This window comes from Myotis lucifugus, unplaced genomic scaffold (assembly GCF_000147115.1).
Source record: "Myotis lucifugus unplaced genomic scaffold, Myoluc2.0 scaffold_541, whole genome shotgun sequence".
Lineage (NCBI taxonomy): Eukaryota > Metazoa > Chordata > Mammalia > Chiroptera > Vespertilionidae > Myotis > Myotis lucifugus.
This window is the reverse complement of record NW_005871589.1, coordinates 251,916-262,285: the sequence shown is the minus strand read 5'-3', so window position 1 is coordinate 262,285 and position 10,370 is coordinate 251,916. Positions and strand designations below refer to the sequence as shown.

Sequence of the window (10,370 nt, the reverse complement as noted above, 5' to 3'; positions counted from 1 at the left end):
GAGAGAGATCAATGGACTGTTCCACTTATTTACACTTTCTTGGTTGATTCTGGGATGTGCCCTAATGGGGGATCGAACCTGAAATCTTGGGGCGATGCTGAGGGTCCCAGCCAGGGCTCAAGACATTTTTCTAAACCCTCTGCTCCTCTCTAGAGCTCACCAGGCAGAGGGAAGGGTAAGAGTCACTGAGCTGGCAGCAGGATGTCTCAGCAAACAACTCACCAAACTCTGGCCTTTGATTCTCTTCACTTTTCTCCAACACACGGAGGAAACCCCTGCCTCAGTGCTTCTGCACTTGCTGTTCTCTCTGCCTGGAGCACTATTTCCCGAGATAGCATCTTCACGGTCGGTCGTCAGGCCTTTACTCAAATGTCATCTTCTCAGAGACTGTTCCTCCCCTGTGCCCCCCACACCCCTCTCCATCCCTTTACTGTGCTTCATTCTTCTTCGTAGCTTTCACTACCTTCTGACATAGGCAAGTGCGGCTGGCTATTGGCTTATTGTCTGACTTCTCAAATAGATGCATTCTTTGTGAACGTCAAGATGCAGCCCGTCCTGGGTGTGGAACAGTGCCTGGCACATAGTAGACCCTCAGTAAAAATTGGCGGCGTGAGTGAATAAGGAGATCAAATGAGCCTGCTCACAATACAGTGTTTGCTAGTGTCTGGAAAAAGTAAAAAGCGGTTCAAATGGAAGGGAGAATACTAATAATTGGAAACTTAACACAGTACCTTATCCGGGTAGGAGGCCATTGAAGATCTTGGCTGGGTGTGTGAGAGTGGGATTGGGATGGGGGAGGAAGTATTTCCTCTCTGCCAAGCTGCAGCAAGAGGCTAATGGCCTCCACAGGGATCCGATCCAATGAAGGCCCTGGCTCCAAGTCAACTTGGTGCCCTTCCTGTCTGCCGCAGCTTCCAATAACAAAATGAAACCTGTAACTTTCCCAAGACGAGACCGTCTCCAGGCGAGCAGGGGGTGAGGGTAGAGTTTCTGCTCCCAGGGGAACAGATCTGCATTCATTGCACCCAAATTGTTTTAATTGTGTGTGTGTGTGTGTGTGTGTGTGTGTGTGTGTGTGTGTGTGTGTGTGAAAGAGAGAGAGAGAGAGAGAGAGAGAGAGAGAGAGAGAGAGAGAGAGAACCAGTCACAGAGGCTGGTCACTACCCCCAAGACCAAGACCAGTCCTCTTGGGGAGCAGCTGGATGCAGTGGAAAGGAGTGAGAGGAAAAGCAAGGAGACATGGATTCCTTTGCTGCCACCCAACCATGGAACAGGGCGGGAAGCCGAGATGGCACGGAGGATGAGCCCTGCCCCAGGTCACATAGCTCCCCGCTGGAGAACTGGAAAGGTGACTGTCCACAGGCTTAGACCTAATTGCTCTCAGAATGCTTTCAACTGTTTTTTTTTTTTTTAATCACTTTTTGGCTAGGTAATACATACCCATAGAACAAAATTTTAGAGTTATGAAACAAAACAGTGTATAGTAAACAAATGTACATCTCTGTCCCCAGTGACCAGTTCCTCTCTTTGAGGGTAAATACTGTTACCAATTTCTTGTGCACCTTTCCAGAGAGAAATGCAAATGATATACAGGCATTACAGGCATGCCAAGATGATATAGGACTATCACAATAAATCTTAGATTAATATAGAAAGACCAAATAACCTGATAATTTTGAGTCTCCTTATCCTCAGAATAGATTATGCCTCTTAATTTATCAAAGCATTTTCTTTCTTTTTTGTTCTAGTCCCATGTTGGGCACACTTCTTTTTTAAAAAATTTTTTTTATTGATTTCAGAAAGGAAGGGAGAGGGAGAGAGAGATAGAAACATCAATGATGAGAGAGAATCATTGATTAGCTGCCTCCTGCACGCCCCACACTGGGATCAAACCTGCAACCTGGGCATATGCCCTTGACTGAAATCGAACCGGGGACCCTTCAGTCCGCAGGCTGACACACTATCCACTGAGCCAAACTGGCCAGGGCTGGGCACACTTCTTTTTTTCTTCCTTCAATCTGTTTTATGTTTGTTTGTTTAAAATTGTGTTATTGATTTTTTTATTTTTAAATTTTGCATTGTATTGTATTTATTTATTTAATCCTCACCCAACGATATTTTTCCATTGATTTTTAGAGAGAGTGGGAGGGAGAGGAAGAGACAGAGAGAAACATCAATGTGAGAGAGACACCTCGATTGGTTGCCTCCTGCACACACCCCGACCAGGGCCAGGGAACCTGCAACCAAGGTACGTGCCCTTGACCAGAATCTAACCTGGGTCCCTTCAGTCCACAGGATGACGCTCTATCCGAACCAAACCGGGTAGGGCAATTTTGTATTAAATTTATTAATTACTTTTTTAAATTAAATTTATTTGAGTACACTGGTTAAAACTATAAATTTTAGGAGTACAACTTTATAATACAACTAGAGGCCTGGTGCACGAATTCTACCTGGCCAGCGATTGAGGCCTATCAGGGGTGGGACCCCGGGAGTTGGCTGGCCAGCCCCCCAATTGGGGCATATCCAGGGGGCCGGCCGGCAGGGGCTGTGGGAGGTTGGCCAGCGGGGCGGGGGTGGGGGGGAGCACAGGAGGTTGGCTGTGGAAGTGCACTGACCACCAGGGGGCAGCTCCTGTGCTGAGTGTCTGCCCCTTGGTAGTCAGTGTGCCTCATAGCAACTGGTCAACCAGTCATTCCAGTCATTCCAGTCATTCTGGTCATTTGGTCATAATGGTTGCTTAGGCTTTTATATATATAGATATCCATATACTACATTGTATTCTCATCACTCAAAGTCTAGTGTCCTTCCATCACCTTGTATTTGAACTCTTTATCATCTTCATCCTTTCCCCACCCACTATTCCAGGGGTCCTCAAACTTTTTAAACAGGGGGCCAGTTCACTGTCCCTCAGACCGTTGGAGGGTTGGACTATAGTTTAAAAAAAACAACTATGAACAAATTCCTATGCACACTGCACATATCTTATTTTGAAGTAAAAAAACAAAACGGGAACAAATACAATATTTGTATTTGCATGTGGCCCGCGGGCCGTAGTTTGAGGACCCCTGCACTATTCCCTCTGGTAACCACCATTTTGTTGTCTGTATCTATGAGTTTGTTTGCTTTTTTGTTTGTTGATTTGTTGCTTTTTGTTTTATATCCCAGTACCTGGGCAGGGGAGGGTTTCCCTCAGCCCAGCCTGCACCCTCTCCAATCAGGGACCCCTCGGGGGATGTCCGACTGCCGGTTTAGGCCCAATCCCACAGAGATCGGGCATCCCTCTCACCATCAAGGACTGCTGGCTCCCAAACAATCGCCTGCCTGCCTGCCTGCCTGATCACCCCTAACCATTTCCCTGCCAGCCTGATTGACGCCTAACTGCTCCCTTGCCAGCCCAATCACTCCCAACTGCCCTCCCCTGCCGGCCTGGTTGCCCCCAACTGCCCTCCCGTGCTGGCTATCTTGTGTCCACATGGGGGTGGCCATCTTTGACCATATGGGGGCGGCCATCTTGTGTGAAGGAGTGACAGTCAATTTGCATATTACCTCTTTATTATATAGGATGAGTGAAATCATGTGGTTCTTGTCCTTTTCTGTCTGACTTAGTTCTTAAGATCCATCCATGTTTTGCAAATGGCAAGATTTCATCTTTTTTTATGGTTGAGTAGTCGTATTCCATTGTATATTTATGTACCACATCTTCTTATCCAATCATCCATCGAAGGCCACTCAGGTTGTTTCCATGTCTTGGCCACTATGGATAATGCTGCAATGAACATAGGAGTGCATATGTCTTTACAAATAAGTGCTTTCAAATTTTCTGGTAGATGCCCAGAAGAGGGATTGCTGGATCATATGGTAGTTCTATTCTTAAAACATTTTGAGAAACCTCCATTCTGTTTGCTATAGTGGCTGCACCAATTTACATTTCTGCCACTAATGTATGAGAGTTCCCTTCTCTTCACATCCTTTCCAATACTTGTTATTTCTGGTCTTATTGATAATAGCCATTCTAACGAGGTGATATCTCATTGTGGTTTTGATTTGCATTTCCCTTATAAATAGTGAAGTTGAACATCTTTTCATGTATCTGTTGGCCATCTGTATGTTTTCCTTAAAAAGTGGCTATTCAGGTCCTCTGCCCATTTCTTTAATTGGATTGTTTACTTTTTTGTTGTTGAGATGTATAAGTTCTTTATATATTTTCGATATTAGCCCCTTATTGGGGGTATCTTTTGTAAATATATTATTCCATTTAGTTGGTTGCCTTTTTATTTTGTTGAGGGTTGTTTTGTTTGTTTGTTTCTTTGTTTTGTTGCATAGAAGCTTTTTAGTTTGATGTAGTCCCATTCATTTATTTTTGTTTTTACTTCACTTGCCTTGATCAAAACATTTTCAAAGTCTTTTTGTGAATATATATACAGAAGCAGAAGGTGACTTTTTCAATGCCTACACTATGTCAAAAACTTTATATTATCTTTCTTTTTTAAAAAAATACATTTTTATTAATTTTAGAGAAGAAGGGAGAGGGAGAGAGAGAATCATTGATCGGCTGCCTCTTGCACATCCCATACTGGGGATCGAGCCTGCAACTCAGGCATGTGCCCTGACCGGGAATCGAACGGAGAGCTCCAGCTTCAAAGGTGGATGCTCAACCGCTGAGCCACGCTGGCCAGGCCATATTATCTTTCTTAACACTCAAAAGAACTCTCTGAGGCAGTGTTAGGAGCAGGTGGCTGGCAGGGCACGGGCAACAGGGACAAAGAGATTTGGGTTTGATTATTGGCTCTGCTGCTTATCAGCTGCGTGACCCTAGCCCAGCCGTGGGCAAACTACGGCCCGCAGGCCGGATCCGGCCCGTTTGAAATGAATAAAACTAAAAAAAAAAAAGACCGTACCCTTTTATGTAATGATGTTTACTTTGAATTTATATTAGTTCACACAAACACTCCATCCATGCTTTTGTTCCGGCCCTCCGGTCCAGTTTAAGAACCCATTGTGGCCCTCGAGTCAAAGTTTGCCCACCCCTGCCCTAGGGCCTAGGCCAGTGGTCGGCAAACTGCGGCTCTTTGGCCCCTTGAGTGTGGCTCTTCCACAAAATACCAACTTCTGCGCATGGGCCACGAAGTTTCAATTAGCCCGCACGTGAGCCACACTCAAGGGGCTAAAGAGCCGCATGTGACTCGCGAGCCGCAGTTTGCCGACCACTGGCCTAGGCAAACTGCTGAACTTCTCTGAGCCTCGGTTTTCTCCACTGTATCCTTGTTACAAATGGTACTTGGATGGTCCTCCTCTCAGTGAAGGTCCATCTACTGGGGCTTGTGGCCAAGAAGAACAACTCAGTCCTGGAACTCTGTTCCAAGAGCCTGGAAAAGCTGCACTGATTGTCTCCAGCTCCTGTGTTTGTTGGGTGACTTTGCTTCCTCCAGGGCAGGGGTGGGGAACATCTGGCCTGCGGGCCATATAAGGCCTTGAAATCATCTGGTCTGGTCCTGCCAAGGCATGAGGGGTGAGTTAATTAAATGTTTGGCCAAATATAGCAGGCTAACTTTCAAGCTGAAAATTTTGTATGGCCCGCGAATGATGCTATAAATATCCAAATGGCCCTTGGCAGAAAACAGGTTCCCCAGCCCTGCTCTAGGGGCTCCTGGATCTACAAAGGGGCAGGAAAGGTTGGTGCTTCTGTGGACACAGCATTCAGGTTAGACTTTGGCCAAAACTATGAGTAAGTCACAATTAGCAAGGTTTTACAGGACCTAATACACATCATGGGGACATAGTTGAATCTTCCATAGCTGGGTTCACCGACATCGCCAACGATGAACAGAGCACCTGCTATAAGCGCAGTGAGAGGAAAAAACAATAGAAAGTTTGGAAAGTGGGAGATTAAAAGGCAACGTTTGAAATTTTAAAAATTTGTTCTTTCACTCTGATTATTATTATTATGTCACAGGCACTGATTTAGGCATAGGAGAATGTAAATAATAACTAGTGTTGAGCCCTAACCGGTTTGGCTCAGTGGATAGAGCGTCAGCCTGTGGACTCAAGGGTCCCAGGTTCGATTCCGGTCAAGGGCATGTACCTTGGTTGCGGGCACATGCCCAGTAGGGAGTGTGCAGGAGGCAGCTGATCGATGTTTCTCTCTCATCGATGTTTCTAACTCTATCCCTCTCCCTTCCTCTCTGTAAAAAATCATTAAAATATATTTAAAAAATAACTAGTGTTGATTGAACACTTAGCACATGCCAGGCAGTGTACAAAGTGCTTTACATTTATTAACCTGCTTAATCTCCATAGCAACCCAATGAGGTACCTATTGTAATTACCACCATTTTACTTTTATTTATTAAAAAATTTTTTTTAAATTGATTTCAGAGAGGAAGGGAGAGGGAACCAAACTGTGACCCTTCTGGTTCAGAGATCGACCCTCAAGCACTAGGCCATACTGGCCAGGCTAATTACCATCACTTTATATGAGGAAACTGAGTCTAGAGAAGGTAACTTGCTCAAAATCACACAGCTGGGAAGTTAAATATTTTGCTCAAGTAAAGGTGGATATAACAAGGTTCCTTGCACTCTGAGAATCTCACAGCACACCAAGGAAGAAGACATGGATAAGAATAGTAATAATAGTGCTTGTTTCGGCAGCACATATACTAAATTTGGAATGATAGAGAGATTAGCATGGCCCCTGTGCAAGGATGACACGCAAATTCATGAAGTGTTCCATACTTAAAAGAAAAGAATAGTAATAATAGCTAACATTTATTAAATGCATTACATGGATTATCTCTTTTAGTCCTTACAGCAACTTTATGAGTCAGGTTCTGTTATATTCTATTGCAGTGATGAGGAAACTTGCTTGAGTTAGGAATTCAAACTGCCCAACTGGAATTCAAAATCAGGCAGATTGCCCTGGCCAGTGTGGCTCAGTTGGTTGAGCGTCTTCCCATGCACTGAGAGGTCACTGGTTATATTCTGGTCAGGGCACATGTCCAGGTTGCAGGCTCAATCCCCAGTAGGGGGGCCTGTGGGAGGTAGTCAGTTCATGTTTCTCTCTCATCAATGTTTCCCTCTCTCTCTCAAATCAATAAAAACGTACTTTTAAAAAACAGGCAGATTGCCAGGGAAGCCCGCATTGGCAACTGCAGCACCACCCTGACTGCTGTGATGGGTGACATAGAGTTCAGACCAAAGCATTGATAGAAAGAAGCTCTTTGGAGCAGGCGGCTCTGAGTTGGGCCTGGAAGGACGGGTAGAAGACTACCTTTTCCCACACCCCCTTAATATATAGTGCAGTGAAGAGACGCGAGTTTGAATCTCAGCTCCACCATCTTCCCAGCTGAATAACTTGTACTTATCTTTTCTGACCCTCAATTTCCTTAATTGTTAAATGGGCACAGTGAAAACCACTGAAACACCCTGAGGAATGAATGTGATTGGATATAAAAGCACCCAGCTAGGTGTCTGGCAGGCAGCATGGGAGCTCAGGGGTGGAGACTATGGACAATTGGATATAATAGCTACAGCTAGTCCCTACCGAGCACTTACCTCATGCCCCGCACCATTCCAAGCACTTAACATACATTTACTTATCAAGGATCCTACTAAATAGGTATATTTTTAGACCCATTTTACAGAGGAGAAACTGAAGCACAGAGAGGTTAAAAAGTTATCTGAGCTGGCAAATGACAGAGGCAGGATCGGATCCCAGGCAGTCTGACCCCAGGGTCCGCCATACATAGTACTTGACGCTACTGCCTTAATTGGGGAAAGTGGGTGAGACAGTCAGCCAGCCGCACCACAGACTCAGGAGTGGGAGGAGGGGATGTGTCACCAGGAGAAGCTTCCGGGAGGCTCCATGAAGGTGGCATTTGAGCCAAGACCCGAAGGAGGCAAGGGAGTGGGAATTGAAGGAATTCTGGGGAAAGAATGTTTTGTGGAGGGAGAAGAGCCAGTGCATAGGCCCTGAGGTGAGGGCGTGTTCGACATGTTCAGGAAATAGCAAGGAGGCTACCTGACTGGGCTGGAGAGAAAGGGGAGAGTAATAAGAGATAAGGTCAGAAGGGCGGGTGAGGAGGGAGGAGAGCACATCTCCACCCGTCTTCCAGATTAGTGTGTGTGCTATAAAAACCATGAGTATAGAATGCAAAATATGCAAGCTTCTCCAAGTTCAAAGGTGAGACTTGAAGGCAGTGTGCTTATGGACCCTCCCCTGCATAAACATTCTCTTCCTCTGTCAACCTCCCCAGACCAGCTCTGACCATCCTCGTGACTGAGCCACACAGGGGTGGAAATTGGGAAAAGTTGGTGTGAATGACAGTGACCAGGTTTTAAGCAGAGCCTCTGGGTCTGAGCCTGGGAGATCATCACCACCTCAGGGCTCTGTGGAGAACAATGCCACTGGCTTCCTCCTAGCCAAGATCCAAGTTCAGTCAAAGGGGCCTAAAAATCCGTAGTCTGCTCAGTCTTCCAGGTCATCACTACAGCGAACATTCTCTGATTCAAACTGAATTTGATAAACCCTCAGACACACCTCTGAAAACCAGCCTTGAAACAGTCCCTTCCACGGGGCCAGGGTGGGCCTTCTTTGAGATTCCATTTGATCTTGTAGATGTAGATCTTGAATCTGCTTTGCCCTGGTTCACCATCTGGGTTCCTTTTCTGGCAGAGGAGGGGGAGGCTGGAAGGGAACTTTGGTAGAGCTCGTGATTCCGTGCAAAACCAACGCTGGGTTCAGTTCAGAGTCCAGCCAGGCGCTCGGCTTGTTTTTGGCTCATGAACCCGTTTAGGGGGCAGCCTCCGGTGTTTCTTTTCAACAGTCAAGCTGGTCCTAGAGGGAGTTGAATATGATGCCATGCCGGCCTGCAGGGGTGAACAGTGGCCATAGAAAGCCCAATGCAGTGACAATAGCCATCACTGACTGAACAGGACACCAGGACCAGTAGCTGTCCTTGCCTTAGAGGTAAGGAAAGCGAGGCTAGGGGTTCAGACACTCTGAAGATTCAGGATAGTGGGACTCTAGAGCATGCGCTCCTCACCTCTGGAGTCCACTGTCTCTTTATCAGAGTCCCTACAAGAATATGTGAGCAACTTGCTTTGGTCTGGGAGAGGAAGAAGCTGCAGGTTTCGCTGTATTTTTAGGCATACATTTAATTTGTTCGAAAATTAAATCACCTGTGAAACTTACTGCGGTGCACTGAGGATGTGGAGACACATCTATGTGTGGCCTTTCCAGGACTCATCATTCAACTAACCAGGGAATTAGGGAGGAGTAGCTGTGAGTCAAACATCACAGAAAGGCAGAAGCGGGAACAAGTTAACTGTTTCCAGCGGGGGTGACGTTTGTCCAGGTGTTCAACAGCAGCAAGCCTGGACCGGGTGCGACTGGGTGGCTGGCTTAAAGTATCACAGCCCTGTCCTCAGTGCAGTATTTCTGGTTTGAGGATCCCTACATTAAAAATTGTCCCGGTGCTTGTTAAAATGTGAATTTCTCCTTTCTCTGGAGGAGAATCAGAGTTGGATAATGCAAGTCTGGGAGTAGCGCCCAGGTGGAGCTGATACACACTCAAGTTTGCCAGGTGCATGGGGGAAGAGGGGGCAGAAATCCTTCTAGGCAGGAGGAACAGCACGACATGCTTTGGGAGTCCTTCGTGGCCTGCAGACACTGGGGTTGTAGTTCAAGACTAAGTTCTGGGAGGAGAGGAATCCTGTCCCTACTGTTCATCACCGGGGGCCTGGAACACAGTAGGGCCTCCTAAATATTTGCGAGGTATTCACCTGGCAAACTTGAGTGTTCATTAGATTCACCTGGGTGCTAGGCTGGCTCCCAAAATGGAAGTGACAAGAGAGTCAAAGGGAAAAACAGAGACGTCAGAGGAGGGGGAAAAAAAGTGTTTCTAAGGGGATGAAAACTTTCAAAAAGTTGTCCTGGAAAAGGCAGCTCCATCTAACAGAGGGAGCTGGGGAAGTGCCGCTTCGGGGAAGGGCAATGAATCCTGGGCTGCAGCTAGGGAGCTGGCAGGAAGCGCCTTCTCGCCTCCCAGGCGGACAGGAGGCATGAGGTCACCTGGCGCACCGCCAGCAGCAGCTGCCTGGCCGCGCCCGCGCTGCGGCGGGAGGCGGTGTCAGGCTCAGGCCCCAGCCCCGGCCCCGGGCTGGGGGTTGGGGGGGTGGGGCGGGGCGGGTGGTTCGGAGACCCGCTTACAGCCTCCGCCTAGGCCACGCCCCCGAGCCTGGACCACGCCCCTTTCCTTCCTCCCCCCCCCCCCCCCCCACCGAGGCCACGCCCGGGGGCCGGCAGTCCCATTTCCTCCAGCGAGTTCCGAGACGCCGGCCTGGGCCCGCTCCCAGCGAGGCCCCGCCCC

The 10,370-nt window shown here is 47.3% G+C and overlaps 1 non-coding gene across 1 annotated transcript; it reads left to right on the top strand.

The window, feature by feature from the left end:
• The first annotated feature begins 6,635 nt into the window (after nucleotides 1-6,635).
• LOC111823539 lies at nucleotides 6,636-6,739 on the top strand. The gene has a single exon (XR_002826577.1). It is a non-coding gene; the product is annotated as a U6 spliceosomal RNA (small nuclear RNA).
• Nucleotides 6,740-10,370: the final 3,631 nt, after the last annotated feature.